Source organism: Alexandromys fortis, unplaced genomic scaffold (assembly GCF_014885135.2).
Source record: "Alexandromys fortis isolate MF-2015 unplaced genomic scaffold, M_Fortis_MF-2015_v1.1 scaffold_18, whole genome shotgun sequence".
Lineage (NCBI taxonomy): Eukaryota > Metazoa > Chordata > Mammalia > Rodentia > Cricetidae > Alexandromys > Alexandromys fortis.
Genome location: NW_026067897.1, coordinates 1,402,261 through 1,419,451, shown reverse-complemented (window position 1 = coordinate 1,419,451; position 17,191 = coordinate 1,402,261).

Below are 17,191 nucleotides of genomic sequence, written 5' to 3'. Positions count from 1 at the left end.
TACCTCTCTGTACAAGTACTTAGGGTAAAGTTAGGAAAGACTGTACAGGCAGTTTTCATTGCAACTTTTCATACTGTGAGAGCTAGTCCTCGTGAAGGTGGCTTCAAGGTCATGTTTAGATTGATTCCTTGAATTCCTATATTCAAACTGTGTGGTGTTTACAGCAATAATGTATTGTTGTTAATTTCTGGTAAGCAACTAGGAATAATATGCAAGAGCATATATTATTTTGAGAGTCTCTTAACCCCTCCAATAGCATAAATAGAGGTTTTTCATCACTGGAACTGTTGGGTTTTTTGATACTCTTTGGGTCTTGGAGGTAACATTATTACCAAATATGTGTGTGTGTATGTGTATGCATGTACCTATAGACATATTAACAACTCTATACATAATTTACACATATATGTACATGTATTTTAATATATTTATATTAATTTATAATATATTATATATTTGTATAGTCTATAATCAACATAATAAAATAATTTATTATATCCATTTACATTTAATATATACTACACGTAGTTTGAGTAAACATATTAAATCATGTTTCCCTGTGACTTTTTCAAGCATCCTCATCGTTATGTCTCCCCTTTCTCCTTTCCAGTAAGGAGAACTCCTTCTAGTTTTTTCCTACTTATTGTAGTTTGTAGCATATTTTTAAAACTCTTACTTGGCTCTATTTAGCCAAATTAGATTTGGCATACAGATCTATATTCCCAGATAAAATATAGAAATTTTATTTAAACTTTAATTTCAGCTTTTAAAAATTATTTTAAATATAAATATGCCTTAGATAACACAAAGTCTATAGTGATACAATTAATCAACGTGTATTGTTTATTTTAAATAAAAACTGTGGGCTCTTTTACTATTTATTAAACTTGACAACCATAAACATGTATTAAAACTTTACCAATGTTTTTGTAATTTTTTTCTTGTTCAATCAGGCTTTCTTGTAAGGCATATTAATCATCTTACCTTTTCCCATGGGGTTACTTTGGTTTTCACATCAGCCTGGTAATGCACACTTACATGCTGTAAATTCTACCACTGAGTACCATTTGATGTAAATACCAACATTAGCTCGGAGTTCACTGAATTTAAATATGTTATTCTTTATCAAGAAATAACTTTTGCGATAAATGTTACTATGAACTTTAGAGATAGAATTTAACATTTAGTATATTTACTTGAATGTCTTTTAAATGAACCTCAAATTTAATAAAGGCTTCGTAAATCAGGAACATCCTCAGCAGTGAAAAAACAAAGCAGAAAAAATACTGGAATCTTATTCTTCAAGATCTCATGTCACCGAAAAGAAAAGTGAATAGAAAAGTGATTGTAGGTTTGCCACATTGGGGATTTGATCAATTATCAGCTGCATGAAATAATTTCTACCTGAAAAATCAGGAGTGTTCTGAGACAACAGTGGGGAGTGGGCAGGCTTTCACAAAGTGGTAAAAGATGTTTCTGAATAGAAGGAACAGGATGAACACAGACAAGATATTGTGAATGCTTCATAGTTATAGACACAATGTTAATAATATTGACTAATAAATCCTAACAAAAATGTTTAACCTCTAAATTTTCACCTTTACTTTGGAGAATTGACAAGCCAAAATGTCTATAGCAGATGTTTACATTAGCACATATGTCCATGTGAGAGAACTCTAGTAGAAATGTTAGAAAACAGTGATTTGAGACTAAAGAAAGAGAGAAAACAAGGTATAAAATTATAGTGTTTTATAGTATGCATGGGGAAAAAATGTAAGAGTGAATTCTCTCCTATTGAGCATCTGTGAGTTCAATCCCATAGCTGTTGATTTCCACCATGATAGAAAGGCCACTATTACAGCATTGGTGAGTACCTATTCAGCCCTTCCATCATATTTTCCTGGATTCAGCGCTACGTAAAGCTGTTGTTGATACATTTCTTCTTTGTCTTCTTGCATAGCACCTTCCAGCACTGTGAAAGCTAGCTCTCAGGTGTGAAGCTCTTGGTAAATACCAGCCCGATTTCTCCAAATTCTGTGAAGGGTGTGCAGAAAAAGTCTTACCTTCATGTTCTGGGAGTCAGTTCTCTCTTCCTACTTTGTGGGTCCCAGGGATTGAACTCAGGTCTTCAGACTTGGAGTCAAGAGACTTTACCTGCTGAGCCATCAGGCTCGGTACCTTCATGTTCTGGCAAACAAACTAGAGCAATGGAAATAAGCTGTGTTGTTTTGAATGTAAAATTAAATTAAAATATTTCATAGTACAATTTTATGCTCACACAATAGGCTTTGATATGGTCAAGTTTGGCACAATAATTTTCTAAAACAATTTTGACAATATGTAGTATTTTCACCTGTATATAAACTAATGTCCAATAATTCATGCTACTCTAAGGCAAACACATTAAAGAAACTTTTACACATTAACCAATAGATTTTAACCAATACAAAAAGGACCAAAGTACAAAAATACATTGCAACATTTTTAGTAGAAATTTAGGAGAAAATATATCATTGCCAGTAAAATAGATGGGTGTTGTAATATATGAGTTAAGTCAAAACATAGAAAGAACATGAAATATAATTGCATAAATCATCACAGATGGATCTCAAGGTAGTATCTTATGAAGTACTTTTCCTGAATTAACAAAGATAAAATTAATGTTAGGTCATTTCATTTAGTGAAACAAATACAAATATTAATTTTCATTTATAACTGATAGACAGGGAAGCAATTATTGTAAACACTAGACAAGACTTGATGTTATTTTAAATTGAGTAAACTGTTGATGACTATTCATTATTGAGGTGTTAATGTCTGAATCATCTTATAATCACTCTTGTATACATTTAGCAATTGATGACTCAGTTACTATGCTGCTAATGGCTTGAATGAATATTTTGATACAGTTTTGTAACTGTCTCTTTTTAATTGTTTATTCTTTTACATTCTACCTGATAATTATTAGCACACATTTGCTAGTTTCCATTTGAATAATTCAAAACTTTGTGGGTATCTGCACTTTAACTTTTGAAAAAATGTAATGTTTCCAATGTTTTGTTTGTTTCTAATTGTGAAATATCTTCTAGATTTTGGTGATACTTTTAGAGCACAAAATTAGTTGAATTATTATCTAGGAAAATGTTCATAGTTAGTGTTTTTGAGAGAACAAAGTTAACCTTTCTCTAACAATGGCTCTATCTCTGTGGCGGACATTTATTGGTTTCCATCTTTAAGAAAATCTTTATTAAAATATATAATTTTCCTGCAGCTTGAAGCTGGTGTTAATTGTTAATCATGAAATTGTTTCTTTTAAAGATCTAGTCTTGTTAAATCTACTGAGCAGCCTGAAACTGTGAAATGTTTCCAAACTCTAGAATTTTCTTTTAAAATGTCATACAATTTTTCATGAGCCTAATGACTTCAATTAAGTTGTCAATGTTCTTTCTCAAACTGAAGCCAATTTAATGACAATACAATGTATTTTTCACTGAATATGACTATAGTTAAAGAGATATGATAGTTTAATCCAATGAAAGTTTTTCTTAGCACAAAAGCCATTTACCTTTACAAGCTCATTTAGGAGTATTTGTACTTAATGATCCTTTTGGAAAACTATCTCTACTTGGCCAAAGCTGAGAGAGTCGGCAGGATGGGGTTTACCTTGTGGATGTTTTTCTGACCAAATCTAAACTTAAGTAACTGGAAGGCAAATCCTTCTCTGCCTAATGAGGTTCAGTCCATCAAAAGCAGGCAATGAGAAGCTACCAAGATGACTCAATGAATACAGACACTTTGCAGCAAATCTGATGGTCTCTGGGACCAAGATGGTGGAAGGAGACCATGGGCTCCCACTCGTTGGTTTTGGATACCCACGTGCACACATATGCATGCCACACACTCACAAACATACAAACACACTCACACACACAAACAACACAAAATAATTTAAAAAGTAACAGAAAAGGCAGATAGTGAGTCGACAAAGATGCTGATGACATCTGACTCCACAAAAACAAATTATTGATATCATTATCACTTTCAATTTGGCTGTATGAGCTGCCTCAAATATAACTTGTGTTATTTTGTTAGCAGCTCACAGGGTTAAATTACTCAAGACCGAAACATATGTGCTAAAGAACAAGTATGAGTGTGGAACTGAAACAATCTCTGGTTCCAGTTTTTTCTATGAATAATAATATTTTGTGATGTAAACCAGTTGTGCTTAAAATATCTAATTGTTTTGAATCCTTGAAACATAAAACATACATTTACATCCTCAGTTTACAGACTTTCTCATGTATGGTACATGAACTTCAAAAGGAGGCAAATTGTATGTGTGTAGGTGGAACATGGAAGAAAATATATTTATATTACACATTGTAAATATATAACAAAACTATTGTATAAAATATTAATATTATATGGCATGATATTTTAAAAGAATCTGTTGAACAACTTAAACTTAGTTCATGAACATAATTTTCTTTTGTCATTTTTTAATACAAGGTATCATGTCTACTAAATTTTTCATCTGATCTATCTATAAAGATATTTAAGTTGTTTTTAGTGTGTTTTACACAAATAGGGAAAACATATAAGGTTTTTTAAACTATTCAAATGTGTAGAATTGGATGACATTTAAAGTAAATAATTATTTTTCTTATCACAATGAACATGATAGCAAATATTTTTTTTACAGACAGTATCTTGGATATAACTGAAATTTACATCTAATTGGTTGTTATAGAAAGATGGAACTTGTGTTTACAAAGTCCTACAGAAGTCTCAGTATTTACTATGCAGAAAGCTTAGACAACACTATTAGGTCTAGTTAACAAATCTTATACAATCCACCCCTAAGTGTGTCTTGACAACAGTGACCATTTACAATTCATGCAGAGCTCTTTGAGGATGGCTCCATTTCCCCAAAGTGGTACCAGAATGTCTGGATTGACTGGAGTTAATGGGTTTACTTGTGAAAGATGATTCATACTGTTGAAACCAGGCTAACTAAAGGATACAACACTTATATTTTCATTTATTATAAGGAAAAAACTCATGAAACAGGAAAAAAAGAAATCCAAGCACAGCAGTGTCCTGTGGGAATGGAGGGTAGAGAAAAAGAGAGAGAGCGCACCTGGGCAGTGCACAGGTTTTTCCTTGGGTCTCAGAAAACCATGCCTTTCCTGGGCTCTACCTCTTAAAGATAATTGGCTAACACGGTTTTCCCCATCATCATATATCTGAAATCTTGGTGTATGTATATGGGAACAAGCACACTCAGGTTGCCAGTTGAGGCCCTCTGTTGTTCTCCACGTTGGCATTTTTTTGAGGATCCTTCTGTTTCCACTGATTACTGGATTCTAAGAACTAAATACCAAGAGAGAGAAGCTCTCCATTTTTACTATTACACCAGAGATTGGTTATCATAACTGAGCTACTGAAGAAACAATTGTAGAACCACCTCTAGTCAAGATGATGCTCTCTAGAGTTGACCATTTTAGGACTGCTGTACTATACAGAGACAGTCCATGTGTGTGGGCACACCACAAGAATGTGTGTTTACCCACTGCAATCCCGATTGTGACTTTGGTTGAGTGTCCTCATATGCCTCCAGGAATTCCCTAATTGCAGGTATTGAAATACATGGAATCGTCCTATATTGTCTTTTGCCTCTGTTTGTGTCTTTTTCTCTCTAAGCACAGTACCTTCAAAGGTCAGCTATATTATATCACACGTCAGAATTAAAGTGCTTTCTGGTAAGAGAGAGGGCAAGAGTTCCAAGTCTTTCTCCCCTGGAGATAAAATGAAAATGAAAACCAGGTAGTTTCCTGCACAAGAAAATATCCCTTGGTGACTCGAGGCGTAGAGTTTAATACGCTACAGCAGCAAAGCAAAGGCAAATGAGAAGGAATAACTGCACAGATGGGGTTACTAGAATAGTTTCATTTTCCCTAAGTTATCTCATCCCATAGGTTAGCACAGCTTAACACACAGAGAGAGAACGCTTGAGTTTACGAGTGTTTCTCCTAAGGAAAAATAAAAGCACAGAAAGAAACTAGCTCCTTCTGCCTCTTGCGAAAATTTCTGTGGCAATTCACTAGGTAGGTCAATGCAGTTATCAGTAAATAGCTGGAAACAAGAAAAATAAGGCCATCAGTTTTCACTGGTCTGTGTTATAGACACATTCTGAAGTAAAGACTAGTAGTAATTGCTGCTGCAGTTACTGTGTAATTCCATCAAAAGAGACGCGGATATAACCACAGGCCATCATCACATCCCTTATTCCCCTCAGTCCTTATATTTTGTGTGTACTGATCCCAAAATCACCAGCAATGCAAGCAATCTTGACTCTGACTAATTAATTCCAAAATTTCTACACATCCTCCAAATACTGTCATCAATAGTAGGCATGCTCACATACTGGTTTTCTCATCTGTAAATATCTTCTTGGGTCCATACTTTAAACTCTGTCTCCGTTATCATTCTATAAGCAAAAGTTTTGCTTGACACACTGATATCACAGCTTCAGTCCCTAGGTCCACCTCTCAGACACTAGAACTGTAAGTGTTCTGTGAAAAGTCAAGCTCCATATCCCAGCTTCACACTGCCGTGTGTAGTCACCCTTTACTTAGCTTGGCTGCCAAGGAGTTCCATATCTTCATAGTTACTGACCTCAGTTGGTAGAATTACGTAGATATTAATTTGCTATATCCTCTCTAGAATGAGTCATACCAGAAAACTTCTAAATAGTCCCTTTGACATCACCCTTCGCTGCAGGTCTTTCCTCTTATAAGTGAGATGGGAAGTGGTGTGTGTTTTATAAAGTTCCTGTTCATTATTTCTTGAAATAACTTTAGTGACATTCTTTTTCTCTATTCCTTCTGAGAATCCCATTGTTGTGTGTATAGTTTCATCAGTGGATATCTCAGACAATGTAAAGCCTCTATTCACTGTTCATTTTGTAAGCACTGGAATGAAATGAGAGATCAAAGATGACATAACAAACCCAAGTGTGCTGATCAGAAAATCTTGACTGAGACATTGTAAATAAGCCCTTAAAGTTAAGGACAAAGAGCAAAGTTAAAAATCAAAAGCAGCAGGATGATGTAAATAACTGCTCTAGTTATTTTATGTTGCTATAGTAAAAGACTGGGATTAGTAACTTGGGAAAGAAAGGGTTTATTTGGCTTGTACATACTGATCAGAATCAGTCATTGAGATGAGTCAGAACAACAATTCAAGTGGGAGCAGAGGCAGTGATCTTGAATGAAAGCATCCTGCTATCTTGCTCTTGATGGCATGGCTTGCTCAGCCTGCTTTCTCATACCACCCAGGAAAACTCTCAGAGGGAGCTGGAGCTTGCCAAATCAATGATTAATCAAAAGAGACATGCGCCCATAGGACCATCTGATGGAGGCAGTTCCTCAACTTCCCTCTTCCCTTATATGTCTTGGTATGTGTCAGTTGACAAAAACTTATCAATATAATAATCTACTTACAACAATAATAGTCAAATTTAAGAATATTAAGAACATTCTACCAAATATATTGTCTTTTAAAATGGGAAGGTAATCAGGCACTAGAGGTACACACCTTCTAATAGAAATTCTTATGAAGTCCCAAATTAAATCTAAACACACTAAACATCAATGGTATTGGTGAATGTTATATACGCAGATATATACAGATTAATAAAATCTTGTAGTAGTAATAAATAACTTATTTCAATTTTACTGCAATCTTAAAATTTAGAACCAGCATTCTATGTTAGTAAAAAGAAAGAAGGGACAGGGAGAAAATGAGGGCTGGAGGAGGGAAGGAAGGAAGAAAGCAAAGAAGTAAAAACAAAAGGTTCTAAATTGCTTCACTTTACAGCTCAAAAAAACAAACAAACAAACAAAAGAAATGGCATAGCTAGCAAATACAAACAGGAAGAGGAAAAAGCCCTTTTCACTAACCTAGTCCCCCCCCCCAGGAATTATTTTTACTATAGGAAAATGGGTTCCATTTTACCATTATTTTGTTGTTCATGAAAAAAAAAGTTTCAAAGGCACTCAGAGAGGAATAGTTGCAGACGATTGTACTTAGAGAATACAAGCGGGGTGGGAGGTGGGCGGTGGGGGGTGGGGGGAGGCTTGGCAGCTGCTGTGAGGACAGAAGGGAACCAGAAAAGGGAAACCTTGCTTTCAGTTCTCGAAATCAAGTACTAGGCCCGGCAGTTGAAGTCTGCTCATCATTGGAGTATGTTGTGGGTAGTCTCGCAGAAACCATGTGCACAAGGGAGTGACGATGAATGAATTAATATCACGCTGCTGAGGCTTAGGACTCTGACCAGTCTCCAGATAAAAGAGAACTCATAAAACGGGAAACCTGGCAGCGAAAGTCTGCAATCATTTTCACTGGGAAAAGGCTTTGGAGATGTTTAAGGACCCATTTCATAAAGTGGACAGTTATCTCTCTGTTATTTTCTTGTAGTGGCTTAAGGAAATCATTTTTATTTTCATCTTATGACTTTAGGCTGGCCTTTTTTTAGTTTTATTGTCCTTTTGTGGGCAAGAAAGCACATTTTATCTACATCCAAGGATTACTGATCATCCATTGTGCTATTGGGTCATAGAATGTCAACATATTGATCCTTACGTTCTCCAAATGAAGTCCTGGATGTGGAACTTACTTTGTTCACCAGATAGTCTGTTAAAAAATCTCTGTTCACACCATTTTGTGCAAGAGACTGTTAACACAGGCATTTATTCTACCCTTAAATATTCCTGAGACGTGGCTGACTGAAAGGCTCTTTTCATTTCTCCTTTTCCTGCTTCTTGTCCTCTATTACTATAAACACATATCCTTCTTAAATCTATCTTTTTATTTTTGGTTTTGATAATGATCCTAGTTTAGACAGTAAATACCCCATTAAAATTCTATGGTAGGGGTTTGCTCTGCAAGACATGGAGCTGTTAGAAAGTACTGACCACTCTAAGTGGTGTGTTCTTGAAGGGCATGTGGAACCCTTGTACATTCATTCTGCTTCCCAACATTCTATGATAAGAAATTCTTCCAAGTTCTGTCCACCATAATCAACTGTCTGTTGAGACTGGGGTCTTTGAAAGTTTTCATACTCTATACTCTCAAAGTGAATAATTACTATATCACTGAAAATCGGTGTTCTAGCATCCTAGTTACTATAGGTTATAAATGTATGTTCCCTCTTCCTTGTTAGTGTATTTAAATACATCTTTGTTCTCTTTGTTCATCTTTGTTTCCTAGTTAGTGTTGATTTGTAATGTTCTATTTTTGAGTTAAATAATTTAAAAGATATGGATTATACTTTCTAAGTAACTACAGTTTTGTACATCTTGCTGTATTCCTTTGTTATTTATTTCAATGCCCATTCAAATCTTGAAATATGCTTTATATTTAAAATATATGTCTATCCAATTCACATGTTATATTTAACTATTTTTGGAAAATAATTAAGCCAAAGATAGATGCAAAGTGCCAGGAAAATAGTGTAACTTTAAATTTTATATTTTTGTTAAGTAATTAATTTTTTAGGCATTCCCATGGATCTTCTCACATTACAATCAAGGCTTGATGAGCAACCTGTCCAATGCATGGTTTTCTTATGGCAGGGAAGAGGGGGCCAAAAAAATCCAATACAAATGTATTTTGCTTTTGTTGGAATAAGGTACTCTTTCAAGTCGTATCTGTTCCCATACAGCCAACCAAAGCAAGTCATGTGGCCAAGCCCAGGTGAAAGAGTGAGACGATGTTTTCTGCATATAGGAAAGTAGAGCAATGGAAGGGAGGAGACGATGATTATGATGAAAAAAAAAAAAAACCCACCATGCTGAGTTTAAAACTTCTAATTGAAAGGTATATGTTAATAAAAGTAGCTATCACATAATTTTATATCACTCATATTCCTTAATACAAGGGTGTTGTTCAGCCTAAATTCTCAAGAGTCATATACTTTCATCATTTTACTTAATTAACAGCAAAATAATTTGGCATTTAAGAAAATGTATTTGGTATTTTTTTTTACTTTCAATCTTTAATGTTAACAAATTTGTAATTAAATTAATCATTGAAGGTATGAAGTGCAGTAAGAAACACTTCCACTTTTTAAGGGAACGCATTCCACCGGCTGCCAGAAACACCTTATTCAGCTGAGTTACATTGGAATGAAGCAGCTGATCTCATGCTTTTACATCAGGAAGTGGCAACTTCTCTCTTAAGTGCTTCAGTGAGCTCCAAGCTATATTTGTTTTTCAGAGATAAGTAAAATGTCACTATTCTGACGTAAACTGGATTGTTATTTTGAAGAAAATGAAATAACCAACAATTGCATCTTAAATCTGTGTGCTCAGCCAAAAATACCTCATAAAATTGAATGAGCATTGACCTTCTGTAAAAAGAAATGATTAATCTCATAAAATATGAAAATGTGTGAAAGAGAAAATTTTCATTCAAGTCTTGAAGTAACTTTTTGAGACTATGTAGAAAGGCTCATATTTTCTCTAGAGGATGCAAAGTTGATCCAAACACAAATGAGAAAACAGAGGTCAGTCCCTGAAAACCTGACTTATTTTAGAATGCTAAGCTAACGTGCAGACTGCCTAAACTGCAGCTCAGACATAGACGTTTTCTACACATTTGGGTGCTTTCTTTGCTTGATGGTTAAGATAGGAGTGGCTGAGGGGAAATCTTCATTAGCTACATCTTTTGTTCAGGGGGTACCCAACCTGCCTTGCTCCTGGTAAGAACTACATCTCCTATCAGTCTTCAGCAAACTTTGCCTATATCCTCCCTGAATCTTGTCTTGTTTCTACTATTTCTAAAGTCCAAGAAACTGATTCCATTAGAGGCAGCAGAAAATTATAACAAAAATAAAGAAATTATGGTTCATGAGATTCTCATTTCTAGGAAATAAATGGTCTATTTTCATTTATAGAAAAATAGCCACACAAAAGCCCAGAGCAATCAATGCCGCAAATAAAAATATGCGGCATCATCATTAAACTCTCAATAAACTTGGGAATGAGTTAATTATACTGAAGATAATTATGATTTGCTTTAAATATTGTTTTTGCTTAAAACCCAAAGTTTAATTTGGACAAATTTATAGTTTAATATGCATTTTAAATTTAATTAAACAGAATAAATACCTCTAAAATATTTTTGATGGTATAAGAGTATTTAAATGATGTACTTAGAAGTCAGCAATATAGTTAAAGATTATCAGTACCAAGTATTTGCATAATGAGATCTCAAGACTTTAATATATCTAATCTACATTAGTTCAATAATATGAAATGGGACCAGAGAGAAGACTAGGTTGTTAAGTGCTACTCCATGGAGGTAACAGGTTTAATTGCCAATGCTCACATCGAGCAGCTCATAACTGAGCTCCAGGTCCAGGAAATCTGCAGCCTCTCTGGACTCCAAAAATACCTGCATACAAATGATGTGCATACCTGCAAAGAGCCCACATACACATTCATATAAATAAAAAATAAAACATTAATAAAGACTAAGGCCTTTTTTTCAGAACAGTAAACATCAGATATTTGTGTAATGAGCAGAAACTGACATGGTATATTCTATGACTTTCACAAATTCTAGTTATGTTAACGATTAATCAAATCATACTGATACATATATCTAGGTATATCAATATTCAGACTGGTATTAGGAATGTAGGGGTGACATAAACAAAGGGATGTGAGATTAGCTTGTCTTGGTGTTATGACGATCCCTTCCCCCTGTCCTTTGTTGAAGGCTGTTATTAAGATTAGAGAAGGAAGTAGAACCAGGAGACTGTTGGTATGAACTGGCAAAAGCTTTCTTCTCTGACTCTGGGTTTAGAAGAATCATTTTATAACTCTCAAGATTAGTTATTATAATGACATTAAACCTGAGGTACTATCAGTTGGATGTTGTTATTCCCTTTGAACTACACAAAGCTTGTCATAGTTTCAGTTATTTGGGAAAATCCATTCTAGAATCAGAAGCACCTTGTGTCATAATTTCTCCTTCCTCTTCGCCCTGTTCCCCCTTAATAGGCCCATTAATTTTACAAGCTTCAGCTCATCCATCAGCCTGTTAAGGAAGCCTTTCCTTATTACTGTCATGGTGTAATCACTCCTTGTTGCCAGCTTTACACAAAATTCTATTAATGGACTGCATATTTATTTTTGTGTTTACTTAAGCATCTCTTATAATAGATTTTTAGTTGAAAGCAATTCTCATTAATATCTGTATTACAGTACAAAGTCTTGTCGACTGCATGTGCTCAATAACTAATTTTATTTCAATTAACTAACAGCTATGCTGCAAATTGTATTTTGTACTCCTGTCTATTGAGATGTATTCTTGCTTCTGCATGACTTTTTTCATATATCTCAAAACATTCATTTTCATGTAAACACAAAATGTAATATTATTTTTTTCTGTAACTGATCTAATATTTATTATAAAAAATCATTAAGCTGAAAAACTAATCATGAAAATTAAATTTTCCATTTTCATTAACTTAGTCTATGGTAATTTTTACAGTCTCTTTTAAGTTGCACACTGCTTTTGTTTCAACCGCATGTTAAGGCTGAGACTTTTGTGGTCTATGTTTATTTTTAAAATAGTGTTTGGATGCATGGTCAATTTGTACGTTGAAAGCCTCATAGTGTAAGTGACAAAGTACTCCGTTTAAATGGGTAGTTATTTCCTTTTCCTTAACCAGTTCTGGTCTCATCAGATTATATGGGGAGAAATGAGCTAGTATCTAGAATTATAAAATCCATTTCTAATCACTAGTCTTCATCCATTACTCCACACTCAATTTACTCTCATCCTTGTGATTTAACCCCCTGGCCAGCTGTATCAAAATGCAGCTCTAAAACACATAATTTGATGATTCTGGTGACAAAAGGTGCAGGCTTGTGGCAGAAAACTTGCCTTGATTGCATGCTGCACTCAGTGTGAACCCTTATACTGCAGTGCACACACATACACACACACACACACACAAGCACACACACATGCACATGGATTAATATAAACGTACATGTATATACATTTACATGCACATATGCACACAGATACACTTAAACACCATATATATATATGATCACATGCATATTCACATACATAAACACATGCCACATTGTAGTGATAAGAGCGGCGGGGCTGCGTCCCCGGCACCTGGCCGCCGCCCGCATGGCTAGCTTATGCCCGAAATAATTACACGGAAAGTGTATTCTTTTAAACACTGCCTGGCCCGTTATCTGTAGCCTCTTATTGGCTAGCTCTTACATATTACTCTAACCCATTTCTAATAATCTGTGTAGCCCACGAGCTGGCTTACCAGGAAAGATCTTAACCTGCGTCTGTCTGGAGTGGGACAATCATGGCAACCCCTTGACTCAGCTTCTTTCTCCCAGCATCCTGTTCTGTTTTCTCTGCCTACCTAAGGGTTGGCCTATCAAATGGGCCTAAGCAGTTTCTTTATTAGTAAGAAATCACTCCCACATCACCACATCGATACACATGAACACACATACTATACACTAACATGCACATTTACACATATGCATACGCGCTTTCTTATGCAAAATATATGTTTGACATTTCTTCAGGAAAATGCAGGAAACAATATATTGAAATAATTCAGTGGGCCAGGACCCAGAGGCTGGATAACCAGAGACATAGAATAGGAGCAAATAGAGCTGACCAAAAAAAAAATGTTGAAGAATTGATTCCTAAAGATATTCTGCTGTACTCACAGGCTGTTGCTTAGCCTGACTGTCATCAAAGAGACGTCACCCAGAAACTGATGGAAACAAATGCAGAAACCCGCAGGCAAATGTTAGGAAGGTCTCAGGGAATCCTGCTTAAGAAGAAAAGGAAGGATTGTAGAAGCCAGTGGTGTCAAGGGCACTCAAGAAAGTCCACAGAACCAACTAACCTGGGCTTTAAAGTGACTCCTAGAGACTGAACCAACAACCAGGAAGCCTGCAAGGAGCTGACCTAGGTCTTCTGCGTATATGTCACAGTTATAAAGCTTGGTCCTTATTGTGGGACTCTGAATGGTGGGAGCAGGGGTTTTCCCTGACTCTGTGACCTGCTTTTGGGACACTTTCTTCCTACTGGATTGCCCTCATCCAGCCTTTATAGATGAGGAGGTGTTTAGTATCACTGCAACTTGATATACCATTTTTGGCTGACTTCCATGGAAGCCCAGCACTTTTCTGAGGAGAAACGGAGGAGAAGGATTGGATGGGATGGAGCAGGGGAAGGGACTGGGAGGAGAGGAGGGAGGGTGGGTAAACTTTGGTCAGGATGTACAAATAAAACAAACAAACAAACAAAAAAAGAATTCAGTGAGACATTCTGTAACAGAAGTGATGAAATGGGTTTTATATTAAAAATCTTCATAATCTTTGTGAACAGCGAAATCAGAACTTTCATGTTAAACTTTTATAACTAAAAGTAATAAATTTTAAAGTTCTAATACAGAATAGATATCATAAGAAAATATCACTCAAAAAATAAAATATTTTTGTGTCACTGTGTTTGTAACTAAACATAACACTAAAAAAAGCATAGGATCATTCTTTGGACTTACTCTCAAGTTGGGAAAATTTTTCTTAGTACTGTGTAAGTCTACCAAGCCTTTTCTCCATCCACTAAGCCTCACCTAAATTTCTGGATTCTGAAATCTTATATCATATTTATGCCTGAAACTCAAAAAAGTCTATCTAGGATAAATACCTGAATTCAATTTAGAGCACCTGGCTAAGACCACAACCACTCTTCAGTTCTTAAGCATGTTAATAGTGTCTTTTGAAATGTTCCTGAAAACTGTAGTTAATATTCCCCTAGATCTTACCAATCATAACATCAGTTCAGCTTTATATTTCTGACTCCAACTGATTTTTTCCATGTCTTTTTATACTATCTTTCTTTGTTTTACCATCTTTATTGGAGTTAGGGTGAGATGTTCAAATGGGAAAAAGGATAAAACACATTTGAGATTCTTTATTTTTCTATGTTGCAAGGCCATTGTAATAAAGCTTTCAGTTTTCTCTTCCTTTCTGAATAAGAATTTCCTTTACTTTAATATTGTAACCTGGCTCACTAGGCTGCGGTCATGTGAGGAAGGAGAAATTGTTAAGTTGTCAGTTACAGAGAAACTGTTAAATTTTAACTTTCTTTTTAAGTTCTGCCACTAAAGAATTCAGTCTTGTTAATCAGGAATGAAAAACAGCCTTGAATCCACAGCATCATCAGTGATTTCTTTGTTGAGTCATTCACATTTTGTAAAATTTTAATCCATTGCTCTATCTTTCGTGACTGCATGATAAATTCCTAACTTACTATTTAGAAAAGCAAGATAGTTTATATCTCTCATTTAGGTCTGTGTTTTAGCATTTTCTTTATCAAATCATATTCTCCAGTCACGCTGAGAACTTGCACATCTGTCTACTTTCTGAGTATAACATGATGACACTGTTTTTTTTTTTAGTTCATTTTCCCAATTCTTTTGGTTAAATATGTTATATTTATTCTCTAAGTTTTTAAACAACTACCAGAATGGTTATTCGTTTATCCTATAGGATTGTGTGCTTCAGAAAATGAATGTGTGCAATTTCTCTGCTTGTCTGTGTCTGTGTAATTAATAATGACCCAGCTTAACATTTAGTGGCTTAAAACAATGAAACAACTATATGGTTCATGAATTCCCAACTTGGATAACAATGTGTGAAAAGGCTCTTTCTGTTTCAAGTGGCATTGGCTAAGTTGACTAAGTTGAAGTTTAAATGTCCACTTGGATGATAATGCTTTTATATAGGTGGTGATTTAGTCTTTGCTACTGCCCCTCGCATCCTACCAGGACCACCATTTGGGAGTCTGGATTTTCTTCCTCTTCTTACAAGGTACAAACATCTTTCTAAAGGAGGCTGAGTACTAAGATTAAAGTTCAAGAAGATGATAATAGAGGCTGTTCATCCCTTAATATCCAGACAATATATTGATAAATTATGATCAACTATGGTCAAGTAACTTTGTGTTCAAATCCACAAAAATTTAGTAGGAGGGCCATAGTCTTTACTCTCACTTGGAAGAGTATGAGATATTTTGTAGCTATTTCTAATTCACCGCAAACATGATGTCAATTATCTACTGACATCCTTTATGCCTCCCAAATTTTTGCAAAATTCAGTTTTAACTGTGAAGTATCTGCTGTCCTATTTTCAGGCTCACCAAGTCTTCTGTTACTCTGTTTTGTTGTATTATTTCCCATTTAGCTTGCTGTCCTCCACTGAAGAGCCTACAATCATCTCTGATTGTCCCACTATCGGGCACAAAACCTTTCATAGCTTTTAAACTAATTTCCACTTTTTCTCAGCACCTACTTTCAGTCCTTTCATGTGAGTGCTCACACACCTGTAGAAAACCTGATGCAATGACATTCTTTTCCAGAGTCTTAGTATTTTGCTCTCAAATTGTGGTACTCCATTGCCCTTCTAAATAAAATGTTTACTTGTATTTCACAGAAAGCCAGAGTCTTATCATATTTATAGTAGATTTTGGGAGTTTGTTGTTCTCTGTCTCTTTCAAACTTTCAATATTTGGGCATAATCATGACTAGTCATGACTAATAATAATCATAAGTATCAATCAGGTTGGAGGAAGGACTACTGAGGATACATGGAATCAACACTTCGGTAAGACTAGAATGTACGTGAATGTACTAGAATATACGTGTTATCTTATTTCCACCCAGATACTCTGGACTCAAACAGTCTTTACAAGTGCTATACCACTTAAGTACATGTTCAGTTTCTTTTGTACTTTTTATTTTGAGAAAGTCCTCATTAATTGTCTCATGACATCACTAGGTAGATCTTGAAATTGAGATCAACTTTCCTTAGTCTTTTAAGTTAGTGGTTTGCAGTATTACAGGCCTACACTACTAGACTCAGAAGAAGGGATAAGTGCTCATATTGACTTCAAGTGCATGCTTTGTTAGACTAGAAGAACCACCATTAGTGTATTTCGTAAGGTATATACTTTGTAAGGGCTGGAGGCTATACCTTTCTCATGTGAACTTTGGAGAGATACACACAAATCATACCACTACAGATTTAAGTTTTCAAATGTTTAAATATATATATATATATAT